Raw genomic sequence first — 21154 nt, 5'->3', positions numbered from 1 at the left:
TAGTATTGGCAGGTCGGCTCGGGGTTGGAGATCGTCGGAGGCAAAATCACACTATCAAACTATCATTTTTGGGAAAATTAATTCAAATATTAGAAATATCAAGTGAGTGGCATGTATAGGAAGTTGGTTTGTGATATGTATTTTTATTATGATCTTGACCTTACGTATCAGTCTACATTGAGTTATCGTATATGATCATGAGATGTGGTCCTTATCCATTATGGTTTATAAGTTTAATTAATCGTGCCATGTCCTATGCTTTGATGTGATGATATAGTTAGCTTTGTTTGTTATGCATGTGTTCGAAAAGTTTTGAATTAAATGAAATTTTACGGCCCGATTCTCATCTATGTGTATTGTTAAGTCTGGTAATGCCTCGTACTTTGTTCCGGCCTTGGATACGGGTAAGGGGTGTTACATAAGCTGGCCAACAAATTGAAAGATCCAAGGAGTTTTATGATTCCTTGTTTAATTGATAGCTTAGATGTTAATAATGCCTTGGCTGATTTAGGGGCTAGTATCAATGTCATGCCTTACAAAATGTTTAAGCAACTAGGTCTTAGGAAACCCAAAAAAACTAGGATGAGCATTCAATTAGCAGATAAAACAATTAGATTTCCTAGGGGTATTATTAAAGATGTACTACATAAAATTGACAAATTTATATTCGCAGTTGATTTCGTTGTTTTAGACATAAAAGAGGATAGTAACGTGCCTTTAATTTTAGGGAGACCCTTTTTAGCAACTGCTAGAATGATAATTGATATTGGTACAGGTGAACTCACACTTCGTGTGGGTGATGAAACAATCACTCTTCAAGCTCGTAATTTGAGTAACACCTCAAAAATCGAGAGTGATTGCAAAAATCATACTACTAGTACTGATCATGTGGTAAAACCCTCTGTGTAGAAAATAGGTTCGAAGAGCGCACATGAGCCTTGTTTAAGCAACAAAAAAGACCTATCTATCAATAACAAAGGCTACGAGTTGAGGAACTAGATGAATGGCAGACACATAAACCAAAACCATGCCTTGACGAGCTCAATATTCCACCAAATCAACTTAAGGTTGGAGACAAAATACTACTGGATGTAGCAGATCCTCGTATTGCCACTTCTGAATCTAATGGAGAAATTCCTCTCACGGCACTCAATATTTTTCCATACGGTACAGTCGAGGTAATTCATCCTAAATTTGGCACTTTTAAGGTAAATAGTACTCGTTTAAAACCTTATTTTGATGAAATTGATAGTAAGGATGAGGAGTGTAAACTCCTCGAACCACCATGACTATGCAAAATTGAGGTACGTCGAGCTTAGACTATAGATAAGCGCTTCTCGGAAGGCAACCCGAGCACTAACAGTATTGATTTCTTTAAAATTTTAGTTTTTAACATCTAATCACTAACTGAGTTCTTGAAACATAGGTTTTCAAATCCACATGGCAAGGCATATGGGTGTGCCTTAGGCCGTGCTCACACCACGGGCGGAGACAAGGCCGTGCGATACGGTCGTGTAAAAATTGGGCAAAATTTTTCCCCAACACGAGATGCGATAAGTTGCCACGGCCGTGCGACGTGGCCGTGGGCGAGTCTGTCAAAACAACACGGGCGTGCAACACGCCCGTGTCTAGGAACCATGGTTGAAATTGATAATTTAGCATGGGTGTGCGACACGCCCGTGCCCACCCGTGCTTAAGACTGATAAAACAACACAGGCGTGCGCCTATACACGTGGGTGTGAGAGAAGCAAACGAAGTAGAAAACAACCATGCGATATGACCGTGTGCACCGACACACCCAAAGAACATAGGCATGGGATGAATTTCAAACGCACCCAAATTTGAAAATCACGATAAACACGGGCTGAAATAAGGGCACACGAGCGTGCCCCACGGCCGTGTGCCCCAAAATCTATATAAACCCCTCACTATTCATCATCCCCTTCCCCAGAATCCCTAACCTTAGCCGACGTACCTCGTTGCACGCCCTCACTCCCACGCCTGTGGCCGGCCGACAGCTCTCTTCAGATGACTAACTCCTCCCTCCACCAACCTATTGCGTTTGTTCACTCTTTTCTCTTTATTATCTTCATTCCTTTTTCCAAATTTATGATCTATTTTTGTTTTATTTAACTGTTATCTTCATAGTTTTAATGATAGTTCTTTGCCATTTTTTATGAAACCTTCATTCATTATCATTCTTATATGCATGCATCCACTAGTTATTCCCCTTAGCATCATTCTCGTATTTATATTCATAATAATGATTTGATATATCTATTAGGACTTGGTTATTTTTTAGTAGATTTTTTTCTAGTTAGAAAACTTCCATGAAATGTTGGTATTTAGTTTTAACAAACTTGCATGCTTTTTTTCCATTCGTACGGATTATTCTTATAACTTCATATTTTTATTGCAAATACTACGTCAAATCCACGCGGCAAGAAAACCGTTGTACCCGCCTCCAAGAAGAGGAAAGGAGCAACGCCATCCTCAGGTCCTACCGCTGAAATCTGGCAGCCATTCCTCCAATTCCCACCGGGACCACAGGAGGATATTTTTCAAATAATACAGGCTCGACCCCTAGGTGCGGGCCACTGTATTGACTGGGCCGCACTTGAACAAATCCAACTTGCTGACGCGGTCCCAGCCCTCTTGACGACTGACCTATGGGGCTATTCTTTGAGATCGTCGAGCCGACATACCTCGAGCTCACACTTGAGCTCTATTTGACCTTTCACCTCCTAGTAGTTATGACAGTGTTCGATGATCCCGGAATGGTCCAGTTCCGTCTTGGTGATTTAGTCCGCCAGTTGAGCGTACATGAGTTCAGCGTCGCTTTGGGGCTCTATACGAAGGAGTTCATGGACGACGATGATTTTGACACACTTCATCGCCACATCCACTTGTCTCCCTCTAACTGCTGGAGGGCCCTCATTCCTGCTTCGGCCACCAACGACCCTAGTCGCTCCAAGGCATCGGCCCTCATCCTTAAGGTACTTACACACCATTTTGGTCCACACTCAGACAGGGCGGCGGGAGAGCACCAGCATTGTCAACACTCACGACACCTACTTTTTATGGAGTATAGTGAACGGACACGTCTTCGACCTTGCCTATTTCATTGCCCTCGCCATTCACCATCAGACGGAGCGGCATAAGAGAGGAGTCATCTCCATTGGCCCCTATGTGACTAGACTGGCACGGTACTTCGGGCTCCTCAACATAGCAGCACAGTCATCCTCCCTCACCCTCATCGGCCAGATGTCTCCAGAGGGCATCTCGAGCATGCTTCATATGAGGATGATTGAGCGACGACATGGAGTTGACCCTGTTTACTGGCTAATCTAATATTGTTACCATTCGATGAGTTTGATGTTATTCTGGGTATGGAGTGGTTGACATTACATGATGCCAAGGTAAATTGTAGACAGAAAACCCTTGAGTTGAAATGTGAAAATGGTAAGATTCTTTGGGTTGAAACAGATGAATCAAATAAATTGCCTATGGTGATTTTGCACATGTTTACTCAGAGATACATGAGAAAAGGGTGTGAAGCTTATCTTGCATATGTATTGAATACTAGGATGTCCGAGTCGAAGCTTGAATCAGTGCCAGTGGTCTGTGAATTCCTGGATGTATTTTCAGAAGAACTGCGTGGGTTGCCTCCGATTAGAGAGATAGAGTTTGCCATTGATTTGTTGCCTGGGACTGCACCGATCTCGATTGCTCCATATAGAATGGCTTCAACTGAATTGAAAGAATTAAAGGTTCAGTTGTAAGAGTTAACAGATAAGGATTTGTGAGACCGAGTTTCTCTCCCTGGGGTGCTTCCGTCTTGTTTGTATTGACTATTGTCAGCTCAACAAGATGACTATAAAGAACAAGTATCCGTTTCTAATAATTGATGATTTGTTCGACTAGTTGAAAGGGGTGACAGTATTTTCAAAGATCAATTTGAGATCCGGTTACTATCAGTTGAGAGTTAAAGAGTCGGATGTGTCAAAAACCGCTTTCAGAACAAGGTATGAACCCTATGAATTTCTTATGATGCCTTTCGGTTTAACTAGTGCTCTGGCTATTTTTATAGATTTGATAAACTGAATCTTTTAGGCATATTTGGATAAGTTGGTGGTTGTGTTCATAGATGATATTCTGATTTATTCTCAAGATGAGTCCGAGTATGCTGAACACTTGAGAACGGTATTACAGCTTTTAAAAGAAAAGAAATTATTTGCTAAATTTAGTAAAAGTGAATTTTGGCTTCATGAAGTCAGATTTTTGGAACATATAGTTTCGGGTGATGGTATTCGGGTTGAGCTGAGCAAAGTTTCGATGATTGTTGATTGGAAACCTCTAAAGAATGTATCTGAGGTTAGAAGCTTTTTGGGCTTAGCCAGATATTATCGATGTTTTGTCAAGGGATTCTCTCCTATGACTAAGTTGTTGCAAAAGAGTGCTAAGTTCGATTGAACTGAAAAGTGTCAACAAAGTTTTGAGAAGTTGAAAGCGCGATTGACAGAAGCACCAGTGTTAGTGCAACCCGAATCGGGAAAAGAGTTTATAAACTGTAGTGATGCGTCATTAACTGGTCTTGGTTGTGTGTTGCTGGAAGAAGGTAAAGTGGTATCTTATGCCTCGAGACAGTTGAAACCGCACGAGAAGAATTACCCAATGCATCATTATTTGTATGATGGGAAATGTCGAATCTTTACTGATCACAAAAGCTTGAACTATCTAATGAATCAAAAGGATTTAAATTTGCTACAACGGAGATGGCTCGAATTATTGAAAGATTATGAGCTAATGATTGACTATCATTCGGGGAAAGTGAATGTAATCGCAATTGCCTTGAGCAAAAAATCCTTGGTTGATTTGAGAGCTATGAGTACAAATTTGGCTATGTATGATGATGGTTCAATTTCGGCCGAGTTAAAGCTAGGCCGTTATTTCTTTAGAAAATTTTTGAAGCTCAGAAGAATGATAGTGAATTGCAAGCCAAGCAAGATCAGTGTGAATTGGGTTGTAACTCAGATTTTCAAATCGATCCAGATGATTACTTAATGTTCCATGATCGAATATGTGTACCGAAAGATGCTGAGTTGATTCAGAAGATTTTACATGAGGCACACAGTGGTTGTTTGTCAGTTCATCCAGGTAGTACGAAAATGTATAACGACTTGAAGAAAGTATATTGCTGGAATGGTATGAAAAGAGATATCTCAGAGTTTGTATCAAGATGCTTGATTTGTTAGCAAGTGAAAGTAGAACACCAGGTACCTTCAGGTTTACTTCAGCCAGTGATGGTTCCCGAGTGAAAATGGGATAGAATCACAATGGATTTTGTGATAGGTTTGCCTCTGACTTTGAAAGAGAAAGATGTCGTTTGGGTTGTGGTTGATATATTGACGAAATTGGCTTACTTTATACCAGTACGTACTGACTACTCAATTCATAAGTTGGCTAAATTATATATTACTAAAATTGTGAGATTACACGGAGTACCTATGTCTATTATTTTGGATAGAGATCCGAGATTTACTTCGAGATTTTGGAAAAAAAAATGCAAGAAGCTTTGGGTACGAAATTGAATTTTTGAACCGCGTTTCATCCGCAAACTGACGGTCAATCCAAAAGGGTAATCCATATACTTGAAGATATGCTCTGATGTTGTGTATTAAAATTTGAAGGTAGTTGGGAGAAATACCTACCACAAGTTGAATTTGCTTACAACAACAGTTTTTAGTCAAGTATAAAAATGGCACCTTATGAGGCATTGTATGGTCGCAAGTTCTGAACACCTTTGTATTGGACCGAGCTTAGCGAGAACAGATTCACAGAGTTGATTTGGTTAAGGAAACCGAAGAGAAAGTAAGAGTAATTCGAGATTGTTTGAAAGCAGCTTTTGATAGATAGAAATCATATGCAGATTTGAAAAAAAAAGAGATTGAGTTTTAGGTCGGTGATAAAGTATTTTTGAAAGTATCTCCGTGGAAGAAAGTTCTCAGATTTGGCTAGAAAGGCAAGTTGAGTCCACGTTTTATTGGGCCGTATGAGGTTATTGAAAGAATAGGGCCAGTGGCATATCAGCTAGCTTTGCCAACAGAGTTGGAAAATATTCATAATGTGTTTCATGTCTTGATGATGCAACGTTATCGTTCTGATCCTTCACAAGTGATTCCTCTGACAGAGATTGAGATTCGACCGGATATAACCTACGATAAAGAATCAATTAAGATTTTGGCTCAGGAAGATAAATAGTTGAGAAATAAAAATATAGCCTTAGTAAAAGTATTGTGGCAAAGGCATGGAGTAGAAGTGGCTACATGGGAATCGAAGGAAGCCACGAGGAAACAATACCCAAACCTCTTTACCAGTAAGATTTTCGGGGACGAAAATCCCTAAAAAGGGAGAGCTATAATAGCCCGATTTAGGGCCTAAACGGAATGGTGGTTTCCAAACCACAAATCCAATGTAGACAATTTTATTTTGTTATCATTATAAGGTCTATGGCATGATTTCCTGATTGTGTGAAAATTTCGTTTAGAAATTTTATCAATAAAGGGTCCAATTTGATATTTAGGACTAAATTGCAAAAGTTGTAAAATGTGTGTTCTAGTTCACAAAGGTACTAAGTACTTGTGAGTAATGGGTTTTTAAAGTGGAGGTCCTTAGATAGTAATTAGACTATTATACAAGTTTGGACAAAAATACCTAAAGAAAGATAAAACACCATAGTTTTTAATGAAGGGCAATTTAGCCATTAGGTAAATAAAATAATAAAATGGGAAAACAAAGCCAAAATTGGTATCATCTTCACCAAGCTTGGTCGAAACTCTTATAAACACCATAGCTAGGGTTTTTCCAACTTTCAAGCTCAATAGTAAGTGCATCCTATCCCCGTTTTTAATGTTCTTTACATTTTTAAGATCCTCGTAGCTCGGTTTACTCATTTCTACTAATATTTTGAGCTAGGGTTTATATTTAAAAATTTACCCATGGATGACATGCATGTATTTTGATGTTTTATGGGTGAATATGAATATTTGGAGTGTGATAAACAACTTTTACTAAGTGATTTTTGATGAAATCGCATAAAAGGACTAGTTAGTAAAAGTTGTAAAATATGTATAACTGTGTGATTTAGTGCAAATTGGAGACTGTCATAGTTATGAAAATGGTTCAGCTAGGCCTAAAATACAATGAAATTGAATAAAAATTATTTTTCGAGCCTAGGGGCAAAATCATATTTTTGTGAAACTTTAGGGGTAAAATCGTAAATTTTGTCATAGGATGTTTTTGGGCTAATTTGAATAATGTGAGCCATTAATAAGTTAAATATATTATTATAGATCAAGAAAGATGCAGAATCGACCTTGATCGGGGAAAGGAAAAGATATCGGACTGAATTGCAAATTTACTATAATTTGCACCGAGGTAAGTTTGTTGTAAATAATATATCGATTCTTTTTATGTTATTATACTTCATTATTATATGAGATGTGGCTGCCTATAGAATGATCATTTGATGCGAATTACGAATCAAAATAGGCTATGAATGAATTTGTTAAATGTTGAAAAGTGAGGAATTTCCCGATTGAACCTTCAGAATAGAAATGATACGAATGATCCATTGTGAGAACACATGTGTAGTACTATGTGTAGGCTACTATGTGTTTAAGATGGTTTTAGGTCACGTGTGTAGTACTAAGTACAGGCTACTATGTGTACCCGACAACTTCGATCATGTGTGTAGTTCTAAGTGTAGGCTACTACGTGTACAGGATTGTTGGTCACATGTGTAGTACTAAGTGTAGGCTACTATGTGTACTAGATAACTTTGGTTACAAGGGTGGTAATATGTGCAGGCAACCGTGTATCTGTTATTATTCCGATGAGTTCAACGGGAAATCGACTAAGTGAAAATACATGTGAACATGACCATGTGATGAATAAGTGCAGGTATATGTTTGTGGAAATTTATGAGCAATGTGCTCGATATTTGAGCAAACTTTCGGTAATATGGAATGGAGTAAGTGAAATTATGTAAGAGTGAAATTTGTAATAAAATAGTTTTGGATAGCAGCAGTTGTGCAACTTTGAAAAATCACCAAAAATCATGGAAAATGAATTAGAGATTAAATAAGATATAAAATTAAATCCTATTGAGTCTATTCTCATATAAAGGAAACAATGTAAGCAAAATAATTTCATATTATGAGATATTTGAAATTTTGTGAGACAAGTCAGAATGATTTTGGAATCCCCTATTTTGACTTGGAAAAATCATTAAAAATTGTACAAATATAATTATGGGTTATAATTTATATACTTACAATCCTTAGTGAGTTTATTTTCAAAAGAAACAAACAGAAATATTATCCAAATCTTGTACGAAGAGATAATTAATTTTTAGTGTAGAGGGGTTGGAACTATCGAACAACAAAATAGGGGTGACTTTAAAGAATAAACTATACTTATTGGCTAGCAAAAAATTCTGAAATATTTTATGGTAAGAAAATATTGAGTCTAGTTTCTGGGAAAATTAGCATATCTTAATTTGAAGTTCCATAGCTCTGGATATAAATAATTTAGTGACTGTGACTCAACAAAACAACTTGACATGATCATGTGTATATATATACTATTTTGATTGTTTTATCTTGAGAAATATGTTGATAAACCATTTATTATTTACGTACTTACTTACTAAGATTTATGCTTACTCTCTTTTCTTTCATTGGTCTTATAGTATCACCAAGCCAGCTCGGGATTCGGAGATCGTCGGAGATCCATCCACACTATCAATACTTTTTGGTATTTTGAAAACAATATTTTAGATTATGGCATGTATAGAGGACTTGGTTATTTTGTTTTATGTCATAATTAATTTGGCCTAAAATGTTGGCCTTCAATATTTGATAGCTCATTTTCTATATGACCATTGATATTACTTAATATTTTTCAAGCTATAAGGTTTGATGATGCATGATTAAGTATGAAAATTGAATTGTTTTAACTTGGAAAAAAAATATCTATGTCATGGTTTTGTACGATTGCATGTATTGTGTTTCGGTAATGTCTTGTACCCTGTTCTGATGTAGAACACGGGTAAGGGGCATTATAGGTTGAGCCAAAAAAAGAAACAGTCAAGCTAAGTGTTGAACCTGAATCAACAACTCCAATGCCGACTTCTGCAAGTGCTTCAAAGAAATCGTGGTTGTCAATTATGATGGATATGTGCAAGTTCATGCACAATCAACAAAAAACTTATTGGAAATCTGCAAAAATTAGAGATGAATCAATTCGGAATACTTTTAAGAGTATCTCTAATACTTTTGTTCCTAAGTTCCTAGATGCTATCTTTGAGACATGGACGGAAGATACTGACTATGCAAGTGGAGATGGAGCTGAAGAAGACAAGGGGAATGAGTCAAAAAAATAAAAGGGGGAATTATTGTCTTGTTATTTATTTCATCATTTTTAGGTCTTTAGGAATTTATTTCTATCATAATTAGGATTAAATTTCTGCAAAAAAAAGCATAACAAGCATGAATAAACTTAACACTTCTTCAGAAAGAAAAAGACTATGTAATGTGGTAATGGGAATGAACATGTCTAGGATTGGGTTATTAGGAAAGACTTTGTAACACCCCTTACCCGAGACCGTCTTCGGAGTCATGCACGAGGCGTTACCAGACTTATCTTACTTGTTTGGGGCATATTTTTTTTTTTACTTTTAAAAATTATTTCGCTGGTATTCATCCAATAAATCCCTAAAAAGGGACTTTGAGGCCCTAAAACGTGCAGTTGGAATGGTCTGGGACCAAACCGAGAACATTAAAAATTTTCCAATTACTTACTCAAATCAAAACAATTTATGTCACCATTCGTAATAAAACTGTCCATTTGTGTAACAGTCACTAAATTTGTGACAGCCCAAAATTGACCCTAGTCGGGATGTGGTTTCGGGACCACAAAACCGAGGCATAAAAATAATTTAAAATTTATTTTGATGCCTATGATATGTGTTAATTTGTGTGTGACATTTTTGATGTTTCGATTTAATGTTATAAATGCGAATTTCACTAGAAAGGACCTAGTAGTGAACTTTGAAAGTATGATGGGGAAATGTGTGATGACTAGTTGCTCATGCATGCAAAAATAAAGGATTTGCATGTCAAATTTCCCCCCAACATGAAGTGGCCGCCATGGCAAGAGAGGATGGGCAAAACATGTCATGAAACATGTTTTGTTGGTGCATTAGGGAGAAATAATAAACAAAGGTGTATGGGTAAGAAAAGAATGAAAAAAAATGTGTGTGAGTGAGGTATTCCCCCATTGCCGTGAGTTGTAGAGAAGGAAAGAAAAAATTTTGTTCATCCTTTCTTTGAGCCAAAACTAAGGAAGAAGGAGGATTTTTGCTTCATGCTTGGTTTGGAAGAGATCTAGAAGGAGATTTGGCTAAGTTTGCATCAAGATTAAGGTATGTATGAGGTTGTGTTAGGAGTTTCATGCGTGTTTTGGTTGCTAACTTGATGTGCATGTTAGCCATGGCTCAAATCTTTGTTAAGCCATGGAAATGGTATTTGGCCAAAGTTGTTATGGTGATAAAGCCATTGCATGCTAAGTGTGAAGCTTGATGATGATGCATGCAATGATGGATTGTCTACTCTTGAGTAAGATTTTGAGCTTTCTTTTGTTTTATCATGATTGAAGTTGAAAAGGAGCATGATTGTCATATTCGCCATGATGCATTCATGAGCATGGTTCATGCTTCTTGCATGTTAGTTAAAATTTGTGTCTTGGATGGCTATGGACACCTTGAAATTGCCATGCTCATATATGTATATATATGTTTGCACATGATGTTTTGGTTATGAAGGAAGTGATGAATAAGTTTGTTTAAAGAAGAAGATGTTGAAGAATAATTGTGAAATTTTCAAGCACAATTGACCTAGCACACATATAAGTGCTTGATGCTATATTATAAGTTTTGAGCCACAATATGCAAAGCATTAACTAGTAAAATGCATGCTGTTTTTGTGAGGTTTTAAGTGCATAATTGGCCTCAATATGTACATGAATATTCGCCTTGGGTAGCCTATTGAAGGCCTTAGCATTTCCTTGATGCTCGAATAAATTGTATTGAATTGCTTGATGTAGTATAAAATGTGCATGACCATTGTGTATTCAAGCTAAAGGGTGGCCATATGACCATTTAAACTCCTTGTCATATTCGCCATAAGCTAGCACAATGAGGTTTTAATAAATTGAATTTGTTTGAATTAGCTCAAGAGCTTAGAGGGCCACAATTGGACAAGGGAAGGAGAAAGTGATCGAATAGCCGAAAAAGCCGTTCGACAACATCCGAGGTAAGTCCTCAAGAAGTGACCCTACTTGAATTATGTGAAATAAAGTATGGATGTGTATTGATTATTGATTATGTGTGCATGAGTATTTGAATTCTACCCGGGCTAAGTCCCGAAGGCGAATATGCTTGTGACTATAATTGCGTTTGAGCCTTAGTGTGAAAATGAAATATGTATGTCCAATGATAATTGATGTATGTGTTCATGGGAAATTGAATGATATCCGGGCTAAATCTCAAGACAATTATGCTGGAAATTATATCCGGTTAAGACCGAAGGCAATTGTGCTAGTGGCTACATCCGGCTAAGACCCAAGGCATTAAATGCGAGACATTCTATCCGGGCTAAGACCAAGGCATTTGTGCACATGGTTATATCCGGTTATATTCAAGAATCTTGGGCTGGAGGTGAGTGTTGGTTGCTGTAATAAATTCAATGAGTACACTCAAAAAGCCCAAAGAATGAGGTACGTTTATATGTGCATTGGAAAGTCGACATGTTTGAGCAACATTCGCTCAATCGACTAATGAATTTCAGTTATTGAATTGATTGATACTTTGTGAAATTATATAATGATGAAGTGTGAAGTAAGAATGTGTATTAATGAAATGATGCATTTGGCTATGTGAATGTACTGCTGTAATTAGAGTTGATTATATTCCTTGAGACTTACTAAGCATAAAATGCTTACCCCGTTGCTTTGGCTCTCGTTTTCTAGATTTCGCTTCAAGCAATCGGATTTGGGATCGTTGAAGTCAAAGTCATCCACACTATCAAGCCTCCATTTTGGTATAAATTTTTGGTTGAACTTGAGATGGCATGTATAGGACTACCCCTTGTTGGTTAAATATGTTGTGATGTATATATGTACGGCCATGCGAAAATGGCTCGAAAAAGGAAGCATGAACTTAGACTATTTGTGGTTTGTATGTATATATTTGGTGTCATGATGTGGCTATGGATTGGAAATGGGAATGTTGGTCACATGATCAGCCATTGGCATGGTTAAAATGATCATATATGAACCTATGTATGGCAAGACTAGTTGGTTCATGGAGACTACCAAATAGGTAAGACCTACCTTAAAAACAGATGCTGCCAGCTGCAGTGACGTGAATGTGAAAAATCACCAAAATTTGTAGGAATGGTATTAAATAGTGAATAAGCTATGTAAATGAACCTTGATGAGTCTATTTTCATATGGAAGAAACGAAATGGTCATAGGAGTTACATGTTAAGAGATATTAAGGCTATTGTGAGACAGGGCCAGAACGGTTTCTGGGTCCCCTGTCGCAACTTTAAAAATTTACTATAAATTATCCAGAAAGAATTAGGAGTCATGCCTTATATGTACAGATTCCATTTTGAGTCTAGTTTCATTAGGAACAAACGACACCAGTGTTAAATCCCTGTACAGAGAGATATTCAAGTTCTAACGCGCGAAGGTCAGAGCAGTCGATCCCTGTAACATGGGTGACTTTAACTAATAAACTGTACCAATTGGCCTGACCAAAAATTCTAGAAATAAATCCATGGATGGATATATGAGTCTAAATTCAGGGAAAATTTATGAAACCAGTTTCCGAGTTTTGAAACTCGAGATATGATTTTTAAGGCGACAGTGATGCAGTTTTCCAGCCTGACTGGAAATGTCAAATTGGTGGGCAAAACATGTGAACTTGGCTTGTTAACCCCTCGTGTCCGACACGGCGATGGTCTCGGGTTCGGGTGTTATAATTTTATTGGTATCAGAGCCACGGTTTAGTCGATTCTAGGACTACCGTGATGTGTTTGGGTCTAGCTATACATGCCATTAAATGATGAATCGATAGTGTGGTGATTTCGACAATTTGACTTTGTGTTTGTTTATAGCAATGGATCCGATCCCAACCGAGCGATAGCTGATGATGTGGAGAGTGTGGCGCTGCTCCGCGCAAGGGACAGCGCCGGCGGACTCTCAACCTATGGCCAACAATCCGAATGACGAGGCTAGGCAAGCCTTTTATAGTGTGATGAGCGAATGGTTTAATCAATACATTCGAACTAACACGGCTGTTCCACAACCTCCATTCCCGAAAAATGCAACCCCGCACCTACAATACCTCGGTGATGACCAAATAAGGTCAAGTAAGCCCCAATCGATAGGATTGAAAACATGGGGCCACTGAATTTAAGGCTACGGATGATGGTGATGCCGAAGCGAGCTGAATTTTGGTTGGATAACACTATCCGGTGCTCGATGAGCTATCCTGTACACACGATGAGTGCTTAAAGTGTACCATCTCCTTGCTACGTGAGTCCGCCTACTATTGGTGGAGTACTCGACTTGTGGTGCCTAGAGAGCAAGTGACTTGGGAATTCTTTCAAACCGAGTTCAAAAAAGTATATCGATCGAGATTCATCGACCAAAAGCGGAGGGAATTTCTTGATCTTAAGCAAGGTTCTATGTCCGTTACCGACTCACGAACGAAAGTTTGTGAGGCTTAGCAGACGCTGCGAGAATGCATTTCGTCGAAGCTATTATGTGTAAACGCCGAGGATGGGCTGAATGATGATATAAGGATGTTTGTTGGCATTCTCGAGATACGAGAGTTCGTAGTACTTGTTGAGCGAGCTTGTAAAGTCGAAGAGCTTAGAAAGGAGAAACAAAAAGCTGATGTGGGAACCGGAGAATTTCGAAGAGGTCCTCGGAAAGTCTCTTCAACAAGCATCGAAGAGATTTCGAGATGATGCGAGCCGGTCTAGAGGCGTTTGGGCTTTTCTAGGCGAGGACGCGATCGACCCTGTGACCACACGAGTCATTTCGATCGCCGATGGTGGAAGTGATCGCCGAGAGAGGCGGAGTGTCCACATTGTGGCAAATGGCATTCGGGGAGCTGTTGGTTTCGTGATCGCTCTGCTATAAGTGTGGATCGATTGACCACTTTATGAAGGATTGCCCGAGGATGCTTGAGCAGAATGTGAGTCGAGTGGAAACCGGTGCTACCATCGCTCGAGGTAGGCCACCTAGAAATATGGGCAATGTCGGTGGCGGTCGAGAGGATCTAGAGATGCTACCATCGATCCGAGGCTCGTGCTCTGCAAGGACTTATGCCATACTGCGCGCGTGAGGATCTTGCCTCTCCGGATGTCATTACCGGTACTTTCACTCTTTTCAATACAAATGTGATTGCTTTGATTGACCTGGTTCTACTCATTCATATATATGTGAAACCTTAGCATCCAAGAAGACTTTGCCTATTGAGTCTCTTGAGTTTGTAATTGGTGTCAAACCCTTGGGTCATTACGTGCTTGTCAACAAAGTGTGCAAGAAAAGTCCCCTAGTGTTCCGAGGTTCTTGTTTTCCGGCGGACTTGATGCTTTTGCCGTTCGATGAGTTCGACGTTATTCTTGGTTTGGATTGGTTGACCATGCACGATGCGGTTGTAAATTGCAAGAGCAAGACTATCGATTTGAGGTGCGCGAATAATGAAATAATTCGGGTTGAGTCTGAGACTTAAAGGGTTGCCACCGTAATATCGCCGATGTTGGCCCGAAATATGTAAGAAAAGGGTGTGAAGCGTACCTTGCGACGTGCTTTCGATGACAAGGAATCGAAAAGAAACCCGAATCTGTGCCCGTGGTTTGTGAATACCGGATGTTTTCCCAAGAATTGTCGGGTTTACCACTGTTCGGAAATAGAATTTGGCATCGAATTGGTACCGGTACCACTCAATTTCGATAGCTCCGTATCGTATGGCACCAACGGAATTAAAGGAGTTGAAAGCTCGGTTGCAAGAATTGGTGGATAGAGGTTTTGCTCGCTTGAGTTTTTCGCCTTGGGTGCGCCGGTGTTGTTCGTGAAGAAGAAGGATGGAACCATGCGGTACGTGCATCGACTATCGTCGACAATAAAGCAACGATAAAGAACAAGTATCCGTTGCCACGTATTGATGACTTGTTCGATCAACTGAAGGAGCCTCGGTGTTCTCGAAAATAGATTTGAGATCGGGCTATTATCAATTGCAAATCCGAGATTCGGACGTGCCCAAGGCGCCTTGAGCGAGATATGGTCACTATGAGTTCCTAGTGATGCCGTTTGGGCTCACTAATGCCCCGCGGTATTTATGGATTTGATGAATCGGATCTTTAGACCATATTTGGATCGATTAGTAGTCGTGTTTATTGATGACATCTGGTCTATTCAATAAATGAGACCGAACATCTTGAACACCGCGGTTAGTCTTTGCAAATTTTACGGGATAAGCAATTATATGCTAAGTTCAACAAGTGTGAGTTCGGTTAGAGAGGTTAGCTTCTTGGGTCATGTGGTATCTGACGGGTATTCGAGTCGACCGAATAAAATTTCAGCCATACTTAATTGGAAGCCTCAGAAATATTCTCGAGGTTGGAGCTTTTGGGGCTTCTTAGGTTATTACCGACGATTTGTAAAAGGATTCTCAACGATAGCCACGCCGATGACGAAGCTACTCCAAAAGGATGTTAAGTTCGAATGGACGGAGAAATGTCAAAAAAGTTTCGATCAACTGAAAACTTATCTGACTGAAGCCCCAATTCTAGTGCAACCCGAGTCCGGTAAAGAGTTTGTCATCTATAGCGACGCCTCCCTACTTGGATTAGGTTGTGTATTGATGCAAGAGGGTCGAGTTGTGGCCTATGCGTCGAGGCAATTAAAGCCACATGAGAAAAATTATCCGACTCATGATCTCGAATTGGCGCCATCGTGTTCGCCTTAAAGATATGGCGACATTACTTATTTGGTGAAAGGTGCCATGTGTACTCGGATCACAAGAGTCTCAAATATCGATGACCCAAAGAGACTTAAATCTGCGACAAAGACGTTGGCTCGATTGTTAAAGGATTATGAGTGATCATTGACTATCACCGGGAAAGGCGAATGTGGTTGCGGATGCCTTGAGTCGTAAATCATTATTCCCTTCTGACGATGAACATGCACTTGTCTCATCCAATCCGATAGTGTGTTAGTAGCTGAATTGAAAGCCAAACCACTATTGATACATCAAATTCGAGAAGCTCGAAAGTCGACGACGAGTTGGCGCAAAGCGGGTGAGTGTGTTCGAACAAGGACTCGGAATTTCAAATCGACGATGACGATTGTTTGAGGTTCAAAAGTCGTCTGTGTGTTCCAAAGAATTGAACTCATTTCGATAATTGAATGAAGCCCATTGTAGCCGAATGGCAATCCACCCGGGAGTACGAAGATGTACAATGATTTGAAAGCGTCGGTTTTGGTGGCATGGTATGAAGCGAGACATCTCCGACTTTGTTTGAGATGTTTAATATGTCAACAAGTGAAAGCGGAACATCGGTGCCTTGAGATTACTTGACCAATCACGATACCCGAGTGGAAATGGGATCGAGTCACAATGGACTTTGTATCCGGACCGCCATTGTCGCAAGTAAGAAGTATGCGGTTTGGGTTGTGGTTGATAGATTGACTAAGTCGGCTCACTTTGTCCCCGTGCGACGCACGGATTTTCAATGGACAAATTAGCCGAATTGTACGTTCTCAGTTGTGAGATTACACGGGTGCCTATTTCCATCGTGTCGGATAGAGATCCGAGATTTACCTCACGATTTTGGAAAAAGTTGCAAGAAGCTTTGGGTACCAAGTTGCATTTCAAGACCGCCTTTCACCCCCAAACCGATGGTCAATCCGGCGGATAATTGAGATACTTGAGGATATGTTAAGATGTTGCATCCTCGAATTTAGTGGTTCATGGGAGCGGTATTTGCCGTTGATTGAATTCGCTTATAACAACAGACTTTCAATCAAGTATTAAGATGGCACCCTACGAGGCTTTGTACGGTCGTAAATGCCGTACACCATTGTTTTGGATCGAGCTTGGTGAAAACAAGATTTTCGGGTGGATTTGATTAGAGATCTTTGACGAAAGTGAAAGTAATCCGTGAAAGTCGAAGATAGCCTCCGATCGTCGAAGTCGACGCGAATCTGAAGCGTAAGGATATCGAGTATCGTGGGTGATAAAGTGTTTCTCAAGGTATCGCCTTGGAAAAAGATACTCGATTCGGCCGTAAGGGCAAGTGAGCCCGAGGTTCATTGGGCCATATGAGATATCTCGAGCGAGTCGGTCCGGTGGCATATCGTTTGATTTTGCCCCCGAACTCAAAAGGTTCACGATGTCTTTCACGTTTGATGCTTCGACGCTATAGATCCGATCCATCGCACGTGATTAGTCCATCGAAATTGAAATTCAAGCTAATATGAGTTATGAGGAAGAACCGATTCGTATCCTATCACGAGAAGTGAAAGAGTTGCAAAACAAGCGGGTTCCATTGGTGAAAGTGTTATGGCTCAAGCACGGGATAGAAGAAGCTACTTGGGAGACCGAGAACTCTATGAAAGAGCGATATCCAAACCTATTTACCGGTAAGATTTTCGGGACGAAAATTTCTTAAGTGGGGAGAGTTGTGACAGCCCAAAATTGACCCTAGTCGGGATGTGGTTTGGGACCACAAAACCGAGGCATAAAAATAATTTAAAATTTATTTTGATGCCTATGATATGTGTTAATTTGTGTGTGACATTTTGATGTTTCGATTTAATGTTATAAATGCGAATTTCACTAGAAAGGACCTAGTAGTGAACTTTGAAAGTATGATGGGGAAATGTGTGATGACTAGTTGCTCATGCATGCAAAAATAAGGATTTGCATGTCAAATTTCCCCCAACATGAAGTGGCCGCCATGGCAAGAGAGGATGGGCAAAACATGTCATGAAACATGTTTTGTTGGTGCATTAGGGAGAAATAATAAACAAAGGTGTATGGGTAAGAAAAGAATGAAAAAAAATGTGTGTGAGTGAGGTATTCCCCCATTGCCGTGAGTTGTAGAGAAGGAAAGAAAAAATTTTGTTCATCCTTTCTTTGAGCCAAAACTAAGGAAGAAGGAGGATTTTGCTTCATGCTTGGTTTGGAAGAGATCTAGAAGGAGATTTGGCTAAGTTTGCATCAAGATTAAGGTATGTATGAGGTTGTGTTAGGAGTTTCATGCATGTTTTGGTTGCTAACTTGATGTGCATGTTAGCCATGGCTCAAATCTTTGTTAAGCCATGGAAATGGTATTTGGCCAAAGTTGTTATGGTGATAAAGCCATTGCATGCTAAGTGTGAAGCTTGATGATGATGCATGCAATGATGGATTGTCTACTCTTGAGTAAGATTTTGAGCTTTCTTTTGTTTTATCATGATTGAAGTTGAAAAGGAGCATGATTGTCATATTCGCCATGATGCATTCATGAGCATGGTTCATGCTTCTTGCATGTTAGTTAAAATTTGTGTTTTGGATGGCTATGGACACCTTGAAATTCGCCATGCTCATATATGTATATATATGTTTGCACATGATGTTTTGGTTATGAAGGAAGTGATGAATAAGTTTGTTTAAAGAAGAAGATGTTGAAGAATAATTGTGAAATTTGCAAGCACAATTGCCTAGCACACATATAAGTGCTTGATGCTATATTATAAGTTTTGAGCCACAATATGCAAAGCATTAACTAGTAAAATGCATGCTGTTTTTGTGAGGTATTAAGTGCATAATTGGCCTCAATATGTACATGAATATTCGCCTTGGGTAGCCTATTGAAGGCCTTAGCATTTCCTTGATGCTCGAATAAATTGTATTGAATTGCTTGATGTAGTATAAAATGTGCATGACCATTGTGTATTCAAGCTAAAGGGTGGCCATATGACCATTTAAACTCCTTGTCATATTCGCCATAAGCTAGCACAATGAGGTTTTAATAAATTTAATTTGTTTGAATTAGCTCAAGAGCTTAGAGGGCCACAATTGGACAAGGGAAGGAGAAAGTGATCGAATAGCCGAAAAAGCCGTTCGACAACATCCGAGGTAAGTCCTCAAGAAGTGACCCTACTTGAATTATGTGAAATAAAGTATGGATGTGTATTGATTATTGATTATGTGTGCATGAGTATTTGAATTCTACCGGGCTAAGTCCGAAGGCGAATATGCTTGTGACTATAATTGCGTTTGAGCCTTAGTACTGAAAATGAAATATGTATGTCCAATGATAATTGATGTATGTGTTCATGGGAAATTGAATGATATCCGGGCTAAATCTCAAGACAATTATGCTGAAATTATATCCGGTTAAGACCCAAGGCAATTGTGCTAGTGGCTACATCCGGGCTAAGACCAAGGCATTCGTGCGAGACATTCTATCCGGGCTAAGACCAAGGCATTTGTGCACATGGTTATATCCGGTTATATTCAAGAATCTTGGGCTGGAGGTGAGTGTTGGTTGCTGTAATAAATTCAATGAGTACACTCAAAAGCCCAAAGAATGAGGTACGTTTATATGTGCATTGGAAAGTCGACATGTTTGAGCAACATTCGCTCAATCGACTAATGAATTTCAGTTATTGAATTGATTGATACTTTGTGAAATTATATAATGATGAAGTGTGAAGTAAGAATGTGTATTAATGAAATGATGCATTTGGCTATGTGAATGTATTGCTGTAATTAGAGTTGATTATATTCCTTGAGACTTACTAAGCATAAAATGCTTACCCGTTGCTTTGGCTCTCGGTTTTCTAGATTTCGCTCAAGCAATCGGATTTGGGATCGTTGAAGTCGAAGTCATCCACACTATCAAGCCTCCATTTTGGTATAAATTTTGGTTGAACTTGAGATGGCATGTATAGGACTACCCTTGTTGGTTAAATATGTTGTGATGTATATATATACGGCCATGCGAAAATGGCTCGAAAAAGGAAGCATGAACTTAGACTATTTGTGGTTTGTATGTATATATTTGGTGTCATGATGTGGCTATGGATTGGAAATGGGAATGTTGGTCACATGATCAGCCATTGGCATGGTTAAAATGATCATATATGAACCTATGTATGGCAAGACTAGTTGGTTCATGGAGACTACCAAATAGGTAAGACCTACCTTAAAACAGATGCTGCCAGCTGCAGTGACGTGAATGTGAAAAATCACCAAAATTTGTAGGAATGGTATTAAATAGTGAATAAGCTATGTAAATGAACCTTGATGAGTCTATTTTCATATGGAAGAAACGAAATGGTCATAGGAGTTACATGTTAAGAGATATTAAGGCTATTGTGAGACAGGGCCAGAACGGTTTCTGGGTCCCCTGTCGCAACTTTAAAAATTTACTATAAATTATCCAGAAAGAATTAGGAGTCATGCCTTATATGTACAGATTCCATTTTGAGTCTAGTTTCATTAGGAACAAACGATACCAGTGTTAAAGCCCTGTACAGAGAGATATTCAAGTTCTAACGCGCGAAGGTCAGAGCTGTCGATCCCTGTAACATGGGTGACTTTAACTAATAAACTGTACCAATTGGCCCGACAAAAAATTCTAGAAATAAATCCATGGATGGATATATGAGTCTAAATTCAGGGAAAATTTACGAAACCAGTTTCCGAGTTTTGAAACTCGAGATATGATTTTTAAGGCGACAGTGATGCAGTTTTCCAGCCTGACTGGAAATGTCAAATTGGTGGGCAAAACATGTGAACTTGGCTTGTTAACCCCTCGTGTCCGACACCGGCGATGGTCTCGGGTTCGGGGTGTTACAAAATTAATTATAACTCGAGTTATGAAACTTGAAATTTAAATCCGTAACTAAAACTAGACTCATATATCTTCTTACCATAATTTTTCCAGAATTTTTGGTTTGGAAATTAGTACAGTTTATTCATTAAAGATTCCTTTGTTTCGTAGTTTAGCAAACTTGACCT

Source organism: Gossypium arboreum, chromosome 1, assembly GCF_025698485.1.
Source record: "Gossypium arboreum isolate Shixiya-1 chromosome 1, ASM2569848v2, whole genome shotgun sequence".
NCBI lineage: Eukaryota > Viridiplantae > Streptophyta > Magnoliopsida > Malvales > Malvaceae > Gossypium > Gossypium arboreum.
The sequence above is the reverse complement of the archived record's forward strand: the minus strand, read 5'-3'. Positions refer to the sequence as shown.